Genomic DNA, 15,487 nt, shown 5'->3' with positions numbered 1-15,487 from the left:
AGCCAAAAAGGGGCACTCCCATGAGGTACAGGGTGGTACCCTAATTGAAAATACAAATGGTAGAGTTTAGTGTCTGTAAGGTTTTCTAGGAGTTTCATGGAGCTTCCACGTGGAGCTTAACTTCCATGTAGTTATCATGGTGTCTCCTTCTTCCTGGTCCTATATGTAACATGGGTGCAACATGGGAAAATGGGTGTACTGGATTGACAGGTAAGGGTCTAAAGTTACAACGCAAGGCTACACAGAAATTGCTTTTAAAAATCTTCCAGGGGCTGGCGCTATGGCGTAGTAGGTAAAGCTGCCACCGGCAGTGCCAGCATCCCATATGGGTGCTGGTTCGAGTCCCAGCTGCTCCACTTCCAATTTGGCTCTCTGCTGTGGCCTGGGAAAGCAATGGAAGATGGCCCAAGTCTTTGGGCCTCTGCACCCACACAGGAGACCTGGAAGAAGCTCCTGGCTTCAGATCTTCAGCAGATGGAGGACCTATCTCTCTCTGCCTCTCCTTCTCTCTCTGTGTAACTCTTTCAAATAAATAAATAAATATATATATATATATATATAAACTTCCAGCTTCATTTATTCCTGCCTAACTCCCTACTTAGCTCCCCCACATCACTTCCTGCTTGCAGTATATATCCAGGATATAGAAAAGGGGGAGCCAGCAGGAGGGTCCTTCCTGCTCAGGCAGCACACATCTTCATTTGAACATCTGACTCAGACTCAGCCTGGTCTCTTGCAGCTTCCCTTGTCCTTAGAGATCTGGCTGCCTCTGACTGAGTACAGTATCACAAGATAAACTTTCCCAAAATGTCCTCTGAAACAAAGCTCTGCTGAATAAACTCTTTCAGAGTCTTTGCCCTGTTCCTGTGTCCACCTCCTGCCTAAATCCTACACTTGCTTACACAGCCTCGGTGGGGAGTGTGGACCTCCATCTTTTCCTAACCCATCCCTGTGCCCAGACCTCCTTCACACTGGTTGCCAGAATGGCTTTTTCAATCACAAATCCAATGCATACCATGCACTTCTATTCTTCAGGACCCTTTTACCTTCAGGCTAACAGCCAAAGAACTTTTTAGCTTGGCATAAAGATCTTTAATAACTGCTCTTCCCTCTTCACTTGCTTCATTCCCATACTTAATTCCTTGTGCTCCAGCCAGGGACTATTTCCTAGGGTATACATTGTTCTTATAACTCATCATACTTTTGTTTCCATTATTTCTTCTGCTAGGAATGCCTAGCCCCCTGCCTGTTACTATTTTGCCTCAGTACAGATTCTACTTCCAATCAAAAGCCTCTGCCATCTGATTCTCCCTCCCCCTCCCTCCCATAATTCCGCCTGTCCACAGGTGTCTTTCAGTGCATGGAGCATAAGGAGCTCTGCTGGGCCCTTTCCTGTGATGTTCATTGAATTCAAACAACAGCTCTGTGTTTTAAGGAGACAGACAAGTGGATGCACCAACAGCTCCGTGTTTTAAGGAGACAGACAGTGGATGCACCATCATTTGGCTTCCCATTACTGAATTCAGTTATGGTCTTGTCTGATTCCGTTTTTTCCTAAAATTCTTCTGGTGGCTGAAACATCACCATCCTTTTGTTTTTCCTCTTTCCTAACAGCTGGCGTGTTTCTGACAGTCATCTTCTTCTACCACGGATGATTTCTAATGCTACTACAGGTTTTTCAAAATATATGTAGTCACATTCCCCTACGGATGCACATTTTAAGTTTCCCAGGTAATTCTCATGAGCAGTGAGGTTTGGAACCAAGATCTTCCTGCTCAATCCTTGCAGATTGATTGTTCCTTGGGGCTTAGTCCAAGGCCCTCTGCCTCCCCAGTCTGTACTCTCCCTAGCCATCTCACTCACTCTTAGGGCCTCAATTGCCGTGTAAATGCAGACTGCTTTGATATCTGCATCTCTTGTCTGGCACTCTCCAAAGGTGCCTGGCCAGCTACATAGAAACGTGGATGCTTAGAGGCATCTCAGACTCTGTGAGTCAAAAGCTGATTCATCATCACCTCTGCACCTCTGGAACATGTGCCACACCCGCCCACCCACCCGGTGTTTTGTGTCTCTTTAAATGCTAATTGTCATCAGTTATTCAAACCCAAAGCCTAGGCAATTGCCAGAGTTAGCAGGAATTAAGTGGCAGAGCATCAACAGGTGAAAGAAATAAAGAAAGAGAAAAATGTTGGAGGACACCAACTCAAGCAAGTAAAACCTGGGGCCGCTGGGATAAAACTTTCTCAACATCCACCTTGGCAGTGCCGGCCGCTTCGCTTGGCTGGCTCATATAGGAACTCCACACACCCTTGTGCGTGTGTGACCCACCTATTCTCATATCCATTGGTAAAGATAAATGAACACTGATGACCCACATTCTGCTAGCTTACATGTTCAGACAGCCTCCCCTGAGTTCCCTCCCCAGTTACTCCTGAGAAACTTGCTCGACTCCTGTACTTCCCCTTACACTTCCTCTTCAGCCTCCCTGCTGGCTCCTGCAGCTCATGTGACCCTCACCAAAGCCACACTTACGTTGGTGAAGGTTGCTGGAGCCTCTCCTGGGATGCCGATGCCCTGACTGGAGTACACCAGTTAAGCAGCCAGAGTTGTTTTTTTTTTTTACATAGAAATAATTTTTAAAAATTTTTTTAAATTTATCTGAAAGGGGGGTGAGGAACATGTATGTTCCCGTCTGCTGGTTTGCTCCCAAAATATCCACAACAGCCAGGGCTGGGCTAGGTCAAAGCCAGGAACCAGAAACAATATCTGGGTCTTTCGCATGAGATGCAGGGACCCAAGTAGTTGAACCATTATCTGCTGCCTCCCACAATGCACATTAGCAAGAAGCTGAAATTGGAGTGGAGTCAGGGAGTGCAGGAGTTCCAAGCTGTGTCTTAACTGGTAGGCCAAGTGCCCGCCTCTCAACCAGATTCTTGATTGCAGTTAACACTTAATGATTAATGGTTCTGCATGAATTATGTGAAGCTACTCCATATCATTTGAGACATAGGATGCTCAGTTTATTCTCATTCAAAAATCTCAGGAAACATGGTGGCTATTTGGGATCCTGCTGCTACTATATGGAAGAAGACACACATCTTCTGATAATCACAAAGTATGTTAATCACTGCTCACAGTATAAAAAATGGCTGTTCCAGTTCTTAGGAGACCCCTTGATAATGAGAAGAAACCTTGAACCTGCTGCAGTCATGTCCCTCGACATCCTCAGTTTATTAGCCCTGAAAGAGGCAGCACAGTGGGCGCTGTATGGGCTGAGAAGCGGGGATGTGCAGCCTAAAACAAACTCACTGCAAAGAGAAACAACAGAGTCCGTCTGACACCAGTCAATCCTCAGGGGAGTATGAGAGCGGCAGTTCTTGGGATACCATCTCTGAGGAACCTTCTAGAAAGAGCCTGTTTCCTTTGCCACAGACCAAAGTATAATGCCTGTGGGTCACAGGTCACTTGGACAGAGGTAGTTTCTGTTGTCAGCATTGCAGGTCCTTGGTGTTCATTGGCTTGGGTGCCTTAACAATCAACTACCTAGAAAGAGAGAACTCAGGCCAGTGGCTCTGGGTGCTAGGGAAGGGCCTTTGTTCACTTAGTTGCTTGTTCATTTCTCTCCTGACAGCTGCGTAGAAATATTTAAACACAGGAAGGAGAGAGATTGAAAATAGCCTGCTCCTGGCTGTGGCACAGTGAGTTAAGCCACCACTTGTGACACTGGCATCCCATATTAGAGTGCCAGCTCAAGTCCTGGATGCTCCACTTCCAATCCATCTCCCTGCTAATGCACATCAGAAAGCCTGGATGACAGCCCAGGTGCTTGGACCCCTATGGCTCACAGGGGGAACCCAGGTTGAATTCCTGGCTGCTGGCTTCAGCCTGGCCCAGCCCATTTGCGGAGTGAACCAGCAGACAGAAGATATTCTCTCCCCCTCCTTTCAAATAAATAAATAAAAATCAAGATAGCAAGCAAGCCTGCCCCTAACATTTGCAGGGGCCAGGGCAAGAACACCAATGGAGGCTCCCCTCCATATTCCTTGCTATTTGCATGGACAGTTCAACCTAGAAAACTGCAAAATAAAATGCTTTACCATCACTCTTGGCAAACACACACTTCTATCTGTGACAACCAGAGCTGAATTCAGAATATTCAGACTTCTTGGAGTTATGCTCTAGATGTGATAGTGTGGAGAGCACCGTCCCAGCCAGACATCAGCCCCCTTTCACTCCTTGCTCCTCAGGATATATAGAGGGGACGTGTGCACAGGTGTGGAAACCTCAATACACACATCCAGGTTTCATCTGTCCTCTCCGGAAGCCCCACCAAATATGTAACATATTTATTACATATTTGCTCCTGACCCCCCTTAGGCCTTGGGTTTATACATGGAACCCAGGAACAAGGTCCACAGAGGCCCTGGAAAGGGGGTACAAGGCCACTGGAAAAGAGACTATGAGGTCCCCAGTACCCGGAGCATGCACTAAAACAGGGGAGCCATGGATCTGGTATTTCCCTCTCTGCAGACACCCTGCTCAGTGCAGAAGGGCACAGCCAGAAGAGGAGCCACCTGTCACCTGTGCTCTGGGTCCTGAGAAGGCACCAGATGATGAGCTTGAGTAAGAAGCAGGGGCCCCTGGCCCTCCTTAAGGCTGAGGTATGGGGCAGGTGTTTGGTACAGCAATTTAGATGCCTCTTGGCACAGCAGTTAAGTAATTGCTTGGAATTCCCACATCCCATATCAGAGTGCCTAGTCAGAGTCTCGGCTACTCTGCTTCCCACCCCGATTCCTGCAGGTGTGTGCCCTGGGTGGGGGTGGGGACAGCAGATGATGGCTCAAGTATTTGGGTCCTTGCCACTCATGTGGGAGACTCAAACTGAGTTCCAGGTTCTTGGCTTCAGTCACACTATCGCAGGCATTTGGGGAGGGAACCAACAGATGGAAAATTCATTCTCTCTCTCTCTCTCTCTCTCTCTCTCTCTCTCTCTCTCGCCATTCACATAGAATGAAGATAAGTCAGTAAAAATTTTTACTAAATAAATAAATGCCACTTAGGATGTCCACATCCCATATCAGAGCACCTGCATTCAAGCTCTGCCTTTGCTTCAGATCCCAGCTTCCGGCTTATGTGCACCTTGGGAGGCAGTAAATGGTGACTAGATGACTTGGGTTCCTGCCACCCGTGTGGGAGACCTAGACTGAATTCCTGGCTTGGGCCTGACCCAGTCCTTGCTATTGCAACCATTTGGGGAGTGGACCAGCAGACGGAAAACATCTCTCACTCTGTGTCTCTGTGTGTCCCTCTGCCTTTTAAAAAACTAAACAGTAAAACAAAACAAAAACAAACAAAAAACAAACAAAAAAACCTTTTTTTAAATTCTGGGGTGGGAGAGGGAGAAGAGGTAGGCCCAAGGTGAAAAAGTCACTTTTAGTTAAGGTGGCAGGAAGTTGTGTGAGTGCTATCTCCTAGCCCAAGGTTTTCTCTGGTTTCCTCCGTGACTGGGGAGGGAGTAGCTCCTGAGGAAGGTGGAGGAAGGCTGGCAGAGGCTTAGGAAGGATTATAGAGACACTTGGCTGAGAAGGGACCTGTGGGAAACTCCCTGACAGCACCGCTGGCGACACCTGTGAGGGGGTCGGGCAGAGCTCAGCCCTAGAGATGCCCTTTACCCTGCTTACATTTGCGAATGGCAGCCTGAGTGAGACACAGCGCCTCTTGCCCTTGGTGCAGCTGGGCTCATGCTAGCTCCTCTCTGAAGTTTGACCTCAACAGGTAATATTGCTTTGCAAGCTTTGAATGAGAGAAAATAGTGTTAAGTGCCATTTTGTTTAATGGAATTACTTCTTAAATCCTTGCCTGTTAAGTAAACATCAATTAACATTACAAATATGTCCCAAAAAGGCTGACAAAGGACTTCCCAAAGAGTTGGGTGCTTACCTTCCAGGGTGAGAGGCAGGATCAGGCTCCCAGAACGGTACACTGCTCCCCACAGTTGTGAATCCCCCCCTGGGCACTGCTCCTTCCCTCCTCACCAGAGACCTCACCCATTATTTAAAATGAATTATCATTTTAACACATACTCTTTGTGCATACCATAGAGAAGAAAACAATTATAATTACTATAATTTTCCCATCTCTGAGATTCTCTCCCTATTTTGCTCTTCCAAAACCTCGAATTTGCTAATCCCTGGACTGGGACACCTGCCTCCTTAAATCATCTGCCTGCTTCGATTCCCACCCCCCCCACCCCCCCATCCCCCCACCCCCCCATCCCCCCACCCCCCCACCCCCCACCCTGCCACCTCTGGCCCAACCCCATATAATTCCTAAGTCTGCTGCTGTGTTGTTTATGTTTGTATTCCCTTGCGATGCTTTGCCTCTGTCAGCTGTGTTGGCACATTGAGATAGTACTGGAGAAGGTCAGTCCAAAACCTCTGGGGACAGTTAGGTATGGAATAAGCAATACAAATGATATGTAGGCTTGGAGAGACTCATTTTCTAAGCTCAGGAAGAAATGCCCCAAAGACTGAGAAACAGTCCTCTCCCAGGGTAGCCCTCTCTCAGCCCACACGAGACAGTGGGTTGTATCTGGAAACCTGAGTTAAAGACCTGGCTCCACTTCTGACTGAGTTGCCTGGTAACGTGCACCCCAGGAGGCAGCAGGCGATTGTTCAGTATGGGTTCAGATCATCTCTGCCACCCATGTAACATCCTCAAGTTGGGTACTGGGATCCTGGCTTTGGCTTAGCCTATTCCAGGCTGTTGCAGGCATTTGAGGAGTGAACCAGTGGCTGCAAGATCTCTCTGTGTCTCTCTCACTTCCCTTCAAATAAAAAGAATTATGATCACGATGCCCATGAGTGAGGCCATAGTGGGTGTCCAGAAACCAAAGGCGTGTGTATTAGGTATAGACTGAGAAATTTAGTTTGGCTGATCAAGGACTTTTTTGGTATGCCTTATAACTTTTTTTGGCTTTGATTTCCTTATCTCTAAAGTGAGCTAGCCAATTTTGTTTAACAGAGATTTTTTTTTTAAATAGCCTTCTTATTAAAGTATTTTGTGTATACAAAAAGTATACACATTATAAGTGATGGGCTGGCACTGTGGCTTAGTGAGCTAAGCCCTGTCTGTGGCTCTGGCATCCCATTTGGGCACTGGTTCTAGTCCTGTCTGCTCTTCTTCTGATCCAGCTTTCTGCTATGCCTGGGAAAGCAGTGGAGGATGGCCCAAATACTTGGGACCCTGCACCCACATAGGGGGCCTGTAGTGAGCTCTTGACTTCTGGCTTCAGATCTGCCCAGATCTGGCTGTTGCAGCCATTTGCGGAATGAAACCACGGATGGAAGACCTTACCCTCTGTCTCTGGCTATAACTCTGCCTCTCAAATAAATAAGTAAAATAAATCATAAGTGACTACAGGTGAGTTGTTTTGTTTTGTTTTGTTTTGAGAGGTAGAGTTACAGAAAGAGAGAAGGAAAGACAGAGAGAAAGGTCTTCTATCTGCTGATTCACTCCCTAAATGGCCATAATGGCTGGAGCTGAGCATATCTGAAGCCAGGAGCTTCTAGTCTCCCATGCGCATGCAGGGGCCCAAGCACTTGGGCTATCTTCTGTTTTCCCAGACCATAGCAGAGAGCTGGATCAGAAGAGGAGAAGCCAGGACTAGAAGCAAGCACCCATATGGGATGCCAGCACCGCAGGCAGAGGCTTAGCCTACTCTGCCACAGTGCTGTCTCAGGCCAGGTGAGTTTACAAAGTAAACTCTTTTGGCGATCCAGCTTAAGAAATAGAATGTTATCGGCAGCTAAGAAGCCTCTGTTTCATGCTCATCACCAATTTTAAGAGGCTACCATACTCCAAGGTTACCACTATCCTGGCTTCTGATATCAGAGCTCCATTCTGAACTTCATAGAAATGCATTCATATGTATATGCACTATATGTATTCAATCACATATACACAGCATCACCTACTCTGGGTGCTGGCCCTTCCCTCCTGCATACACAGTGCGTTTTCTTTGGTGAGATTCATTTTTGTGGCATATATCAATACTTCACTGTCATTGCTGTACAGTTTTCCATTGCAAGAGTATATCACAGGGGGGCCAGTGCTGTAGCGTATCAGATAAAGCCACGGTCTGCAGTGCCGGCATCCCATATGGGTGCCAGTTAGAGTCCCGGCTGCTCCACTTCCGATCCAGCTCTCAGCTATGTCCTGGGAAAGCAGTGGAAGATGACCAAGTCCTTGGGCCCCTGCACCCATGTGGGAGATCCAGAAGAAGCTCCTGGCTCCTGGCTTCATTAGCTCCTGCCATTGTGGCTATCTGGGGAATGAACCAGCAGATGAAAGACCTCTCTCTCTCTCTCTCTCTCTCTCTCTCTCTCTGTATAACTCCAACTTTCAAGTAAATAAATAAATCTTAAAAAAAAAAGTGATTGTACCAAGTTCTTCCTGAAAGCAGCAAATGAGTTTCGATCATTCCTCATGACCCAGGACTTTTTCACGGAACTTCACAATGGATAATGTTTGCCAAACACATGCCTAGCTAGGGATGAGGGTGCGGGGTGTAGCAGAAATCACATTCAAGCAAACCTCCAGTGAAGCATGCAGTTGTTCCAGACCAGGGAGTTCTCATTTCTAAAGCATTGTTGATCTATAAGACCACTTTCATCTACAAAAATCCTGGCTCGTTTTGTGATTCTTCATGAGACATATTGTATTCTTCACCATTTACTTTCCCGTGTCTCCTTGTACCAGGCCCAGGACCTGCCCTGGGTGAACATTAGACAACATGTGTGCCACTGATACACTGCTTGGAGAGCAGAGATTGAATCGGTACAAAAACACTGACCTGCTGAAGGGTTTAGGAAGGATGAGTGGGAAATGATCAAGAGGAATTTTCATGAGTTTTGGACTCCAGAGTGTTGTTATATTTTGATCTGGATAGCAAGGCTGAGCTGGCAGCAGGCAGTGCTGTGGCCACCAGGCACAGAGCACCCCACTGCCTTGGCAACACACCCTCTTATTCCTCCAGGCCTGGGCAAAGTGGGTGGGATGCTGCTGCCTCTCCCAGCCTCCTACCCACAAAGCTCTTCCCAGTGAAAGTTTTGAGCAAGACCATTGGGTGGGTGGAGCTGTCGTCTGTCCTCAGGCCCTCACTGCAAGGGAGACCTGGAGAATGTGAATCTGGTATTTTTAGCAACCATGGAAGAAAGGGGGCTTCAACCCCACAATGTTCAGATATTAGACCACCAGAGCTATACTTACTGATGAAAACCACCACTGATGATAACAACAGCTAATGCCATTAACAGTTGGTCACCCTTCTGGGATAGTTTTTTTCATCACATCTAAACAGCAACCAAACATTGTTATTCCCTGCTTTGTTTTATTTTATTTTATTCTTCTTTGCTTTCTACAATTAAAGTTCCCAGGATCCATAGCTTAGACTCACCCTATCCTGAAGGTACAAACTCTCACATATCCAGAAGTGACACAACTTTTCATAGCTGTGCAAGATATGCAAAATCTTTGCCAAATGAGTGTTGGCCAAAAAAGCCACTGTAGTTTCCCCTTATCTGAAGCAGCCATCTACCGGGGCAAGTTTTGTTCCCAGACCTGTAACATAATGACTTGTGATTGCTCAACGAAAGATCTGAATGCTTTCAGTCTCTCCTTTAAGCAAAGACAGCATAAGGTTCTCCCTCTAAGAGCCAAGAACACCTGCTTCCTCCCATCCACCCGGATGCACAGCCTCACAAGAACAAACACATGTCACAAACACACCCACTGTCATCTTCCTTAGCCACCAGTCCTCCTGCCTGCCTGGCTAGCCAGGCCAGCCGGCTTCTGCATCACTGAGACTTCCTCATGGAGCCAGCCATGAGCAGACTGCAACAGTCACACCTGCCCTTCCTCTCCTCTCTTCCCCCCATGCTTCTTCCAACCAGCAAGGTTGCCTTGTTCTCTCGTGGGGGCTCTTCCCTATCTTTCCCACTACAGGGTAAGAAACCCATCGGCTCAGTCTGAAAGGAGAGGACTTCCTACAGAAGAATCTGACCTAACATATGTCCTGGGTGGGAGCCCCAGTGCCTCTGCAAACCCTTGGTGAGCCATGGCAGGGGCTGCATTTGCCCTGGGACTTCTTGTAAAAGCAGATGCTCCGCAAAAAACTCACCAACCCCTGATGGTCACTATGGCTTCTTTTTGCCAGATCACTTTCCTCTGAACCTAAAGATGGGGAAAGCCAAGGTGAGACGATAGAGCAGAGCATTAAGGAGGGGACTTGGTAGTGAGTCTGATCAAGGCATGTGTGTCCCCTACCCCCTCCTCCCATTAACCACCTTGGCTCCACGTTGGCCCCATCTGAGAGAAGAGTCACATTCCAAGCTAGTGCCCCACCCTGTGTGCTTTGGGGCATGGTCTACTACCACTTAGCCAGTGTCAGTCCGTATCTCCAGCCTCATCTCCTGACCCTCCTTGGGTGGATAGTCTGGACTTTGCTCCTCAGATCCCAAGCCCTCTCATCTCCCTACTGAATCCTCAGCAAACCACATTGTGTCACTCCCTACTCAACATGAATGCAGCCAAACCAGATGCTGGAATGGCCCTTAACAGTTTATGAGCACTTTCACAAGTATACTTATTCCATTTAATCTTCGTAGCAAATCTGCCAGTGGGTTGCCATTATGTCTGTCCCACCAATTAGGAAACTGAGGTTCCAAGAGGTTAAGGGATAGCCTAAGGTGACTCAACTATGCAATGACCCAGCTGGTTCACATTAGCAGTTTACCTGATATCAATGTACTGGGGAACATTAGAGCCATTCCTGGAGGACTCAACTCTTCAGCTTGTTGTCAGGCCTGAAACAATGAGCATTCCCCTGCTTTCTTGCCTACTGCACCAACCAGAACAAGGGTGAATCAAAAAAAAAAAAAAAAAAAAAGGTGAATCAAAGCCATAAGAGGGGCAGGCGCTGTGGTACAGTGGGTTGACACCCTGGCCTGAAGTGCCAGCATCCCATATGGGTGCTGGTTCAAGACCTGGCTGCTCCACTTCCTATCTCTCTGCTATGGCCTCGGAAAGCAGTAGAAGATGGCCCAAGACCTTGGGCTCCTGCACCCACATGGGAGTCTCAGAGGAGGCTCCTGGCTCCTGGATTCAGATCAGCACAGCTCCAGCTGTTGCAGCCAATTGGGGAGTGAACTATTGGATGGAAGACTTCTCTCTCTCTCTCTCCCTCTCTCTCTCTCTCTCTCTCTCTGCCTCTCTGTAACTCTGACTTTCAAATAAATAAATAAATCTTAAAAAAAAAAAAAGATAAGGGCAGATATCCTTATCTTATTCTGGATCTTTGACCATTAAGGAAGATGTTTTTTTTATAGAGGTTCATTATCAAATTAAGGACATTCTTCCTATCCCTACTTTACTGAGTTTTTAGTCAGGAATGGAAGTTGGATTTCATCAAATACTTGTTCTGATTCTAGTAAGGACATTAGAGAGTTCTGCTTTAGTCTCCTAATATGGCAAATTAGATCCGTTTTTAAATGTTAAGCCAAGCCATCACCACGGCTCAATAGGCTAATCCTCTGCCTGAGGCAACGGCACACCAGGTTCTAGTCCCGGTCGGGGTGCCGGATTCTGTCCCAGTTGCCCCTCTTCCAGGCCAGCTCTCTGCTGTGGCCCAGGAGGGCAGTGGTGGATGGCCCAAGTGCTTGGGCCCTGCACCCTCATGGGAGACCAGGAGAAGCACCTGGCTCCTGGCTTCAGATCAGCGTGGTGCGCTGGCCACAGCGCACTGGCCACAGGGGCCATTGGAGGGTGAACCAATGGTAAAGGAAGACCTTTCTCTCTGTCTCTCTCTCACTATCCACTCAGCCTGTCAAAAAAAAAAATATTAAGCCAACCCTGAATTCCTGGGTTAAATCCTGCTAAGTTATAATGCTTTATCCTATTAATCCTGAATTTGATTTGCTAAAATTTTGTTAAGAATTTCTGACTCTATGTTCAAGGAAGAGAATAATTTGCTGTTTTTTTTTTTCTTTCGTTTTTGTCATCTCTTTCTCTGGTGTTGGTAATAGGATAACACTGATCTTGTAGAGTGAGTTTAGAAGTATTCCTTCCTCTTCAATTTTCTGTAATACTTTGTACATTTTTTTTCCATAAGTAGTTGGCTTCACCTGTGAAGCTATTTGTGGCTGCTTGAGGCTGTGTGGTTGTTATTTAAAATAAACAGATAATAATAATACAGGAAATGTCAACAACTGACAATCCCAATTGCTATTGTTAGTATCAATATCCTTCTTACCAAGAGTAGACAGTGTCCTTATGTTTAATAATCCCTGCCAGCTCACAGGAAGAACGAAGCTGGCATCTGAATAATGTTCTAGCAATAGCTTGTGGGACTGAATTCACAAAGAGCTCCTTTCTCATTTGACCCAAATATTTCAGAAACCAATGGCTTCTGAGAATGAGCACTATCTCTATTTCTTTAAAAGATTATTTATTTATTTCAGAGGCAAAGTTACAGAAAGGCAGAGGCAGAGTGAAAGTGAGAGAAAGAACGAGAGAGAGAGAAAGAGTGAGAGAGAGGTCTTCCATCCACTGGTTCACTCCCAGATGAATGCAACAGCCGGAGCTGAGCTGATCCAAAGCCAGGAGCCAGGAGCTTCATCTGGGTATCCCACATGGGTGCAGGGGCCGATGGAGTTGGGTCATCTGCTGCTGCTTCTCCAAGCACATTAGCAGGGAGCTGGATTGGAAGTGGAACAGCCAGGACTCAAACCAGCACCCAAATGGACTGCCAGAGCTGCAGGCAGAAGCTTAACCTACTATGCCACCGCACCATCCGGAGAATGAGTACTATTACAGATGTCTTTGGTGATGTTTTCAGCCCCCTCACTCAGAATCTTCAGGTAGGCAGGTTGGTTCTCAGCACTGTTGGTTCTCACCCCTTCCTCTGCACCCATGATCTCTACCCCTCAAACAGCATGTTCCCTCTTTTGCACTCTTTAGATTCTCTCCATCCTTCTAGGCCAAACTGGTGGTCCTGCCTTCCCTGAAAACCTGTCAATTCCACACAGACCTTTCTCTGAGTTTTTGTCACCCTGACAGCCAGAATTCGCTAAGCCCTCTGTTTAACCCTACCTTATGCTATTTTTCATATATTTCTGTAATTTTTGAATGTATAATGAACTCTTTTTTTTTTTTTTTCGAAAGAGACAGAGACCAATATCTCCAGTCTGCTGGTTCACTTCTTAAGTGCCCACAACAGCTGGGGCTGGGCTAGACAGACACTGCGGCTGCAAACTCAATCCAGATCTCCCACATATGTATCAGGGATCAAATTACTTGAACAATCACCACTGCCTCCCAGAGTCTGCATTTGCAGGAAGCTAGGATCAGGAGCTTGAACTCGAATTAAACCAACTGCTCCAAAGGTGGGCCATGGGCACCTTAACCTCTAGGTCAAACATCTGTTCCTAAGATACTTATATATCCCTCAGAGTACCTGATGTGAGGCTGGCTGATTTGTTTATTTGCACTTGATGTAAGGTTGACTGATTTACTCATTTTTAAAAGATCTATTTATTTATTTGAAAGTCAGAGTTACAGAGAGAGAAGGGAGGAGGGGAAGGAAAAGATCTTCCATCTGCTGGTTCATTCCCCAGATGGCTGCAGCAGCCAAAACAGAGTCAGGTCAAAACCAAGAGCTTCATCCAGATCTCCCATGTGGGTGACAGAGGTCCAAACACTTGGGCCATCTTCCATTGCTTATCTAAGGCCCTTAGCAGGGAGCTGGATTGGAAGTGGAACAGCCAGGACTTGAACCTGCACCCATATGGGATGTCACTGTTGAAGGCAGCAGCTTAACCCACTATGCCATGACACCAGCCCCAGGTTGACTGATTTAAAGCCAGTCATTACAGCACATTGTATAGCATTCTAATTTCATGATGCCTGCTTACTCCACAATAGTCCCACTAGAAAGCAAACACTAGAGAGATTGCCTTTTCATATCCAACTTTCTTTCATAACTGATTACACAAGTTATATGTCAGATCTGTGTATCTCTTGGCTTTCCTGCTGGCAAAATGACTGGCTTGACTTTTAAAAGAAAATCCTAAAAACGTGTGTGACAGAAGTTTTTATCTCTTGTTATGACAGTGTTTTCGCCTACATTTCATTGCACTCTGTAATGAGGTTGAGAGAGCAAGTATCATGTTCTCACTTTACAAGGCCCATCTTTCCAGTCATGGCACTGACATGCTCCCCCTGGGCCTGTGCTTGGTCTCCTCTCACCGTTCACTCCCCGGACCCCCTCTCACCACGTGCTACACATGCTAGTTCATGCTCCGGGCCTCGTACTGTTTCTGTGGCCTGCAAATCTACCCAGCTCCCATTCAGATCCATGTTCAAGTGAATTCCATTCATTCCTACCCCAGGGAGAATTAATTGTGCTTGAATATAAATTTTAGAAAAAGCACACTTTTAATTGCTTCATCATATACTTAAAAAAAATAAAACCTTGTAGCACTCATTAACAAAATGTGCCTTCATTTCAAAATTAAACATTGAGGTTGAAAGTCATGCTCCTTGTTGGAGAGTTGGTCAGCTATTTCAAAGGGCAGTGAGCATTCATTCTGACGGCTCAAACCCAGACTAGCATATCACCAAAACCCACAAAACCTCTCGATATCATCACCCTGTTTTCTGCCCCTTGTTTCTCCATGTATGAGCATTTATTCTTGAATGTCTTCCTATAGCTGTTCAAGTCCCTCTGTTGGCCAGGGTCTCCTGGCTATTTGGTTTCGCTCTCCTTTTCCTGCCTCCCCTTGTTGCTTTCCTGATGTTTTTATTGCTGTGACTCAGGCTGGCTCAGCGTTGGGTTATCCCAGGTCTTGGCAACGAGGAGTCAAAACGGACAGTGACTCTTGTGGGCAGAACGTGAGGGCAAGATGGAAACTCTCAGCACAGAGCCTCACGGGAATATTCCTCACGGGAATGTTGGGGAAGACATCAATGCTTCAACTTGTTGCCCCAGAGAAAGCTAGCTCAAGCATATGACTGCATGGTTATCTCCTTCTTGCCTAACCTGTGGAGGTCAACTGTTAGTTTAAAACTGGGGCCAGCGTCGCGCCTCACTAGGCTAATCCTCTGCCTTGTGGCGCCGGCAATCTGGGTTCTAGTCCCGGTCGGGGTGCCGGATTCTGTGCCGGTTGCCCCTCTTCCAGGCCAGCTCTCTGCTGTGGCCCAGGAGGGCAGTGGAGGATGGCCCAGGTGCTTGGGCCCTGCACCCCATGGGAGACCAGGAGAAGCACCTGGCTCCTGGCTTCAGATCAGCGCAGTGCACCGACTGTGGTGGCCATTGGAGGGTGAACCAACGGCAAAGGGAAGACCTTTCTCTCTGTCTCTCTCTCTCACTGTCCACTCTGCCTGTAAAAAACAAACAAACAAACAAACAAACAAACAAAACTGGGTTACA

The sequence above is a fragment of the Oryctolagus cuniculus genome, chromosome 10 (assembly GCF_964237555.1).
Source record: "Oryctolagus cuniculus chromosome 10, mOryCun1.1, whole genome shotgun sequence".
In the NCBI taxonomy this organism is placed as follows: domain Eukaryota; kingdom Metazoa; phylum Chordata; class Mammalia; order Lagomorpha; family Leporidae; genus Oryctolagus; species Oryctolagus cuniculus.
The sequence above is the reverse complement of the archived record's forward strand: the minus strand, read 5'-3'. Positions refer to the sequence as shown.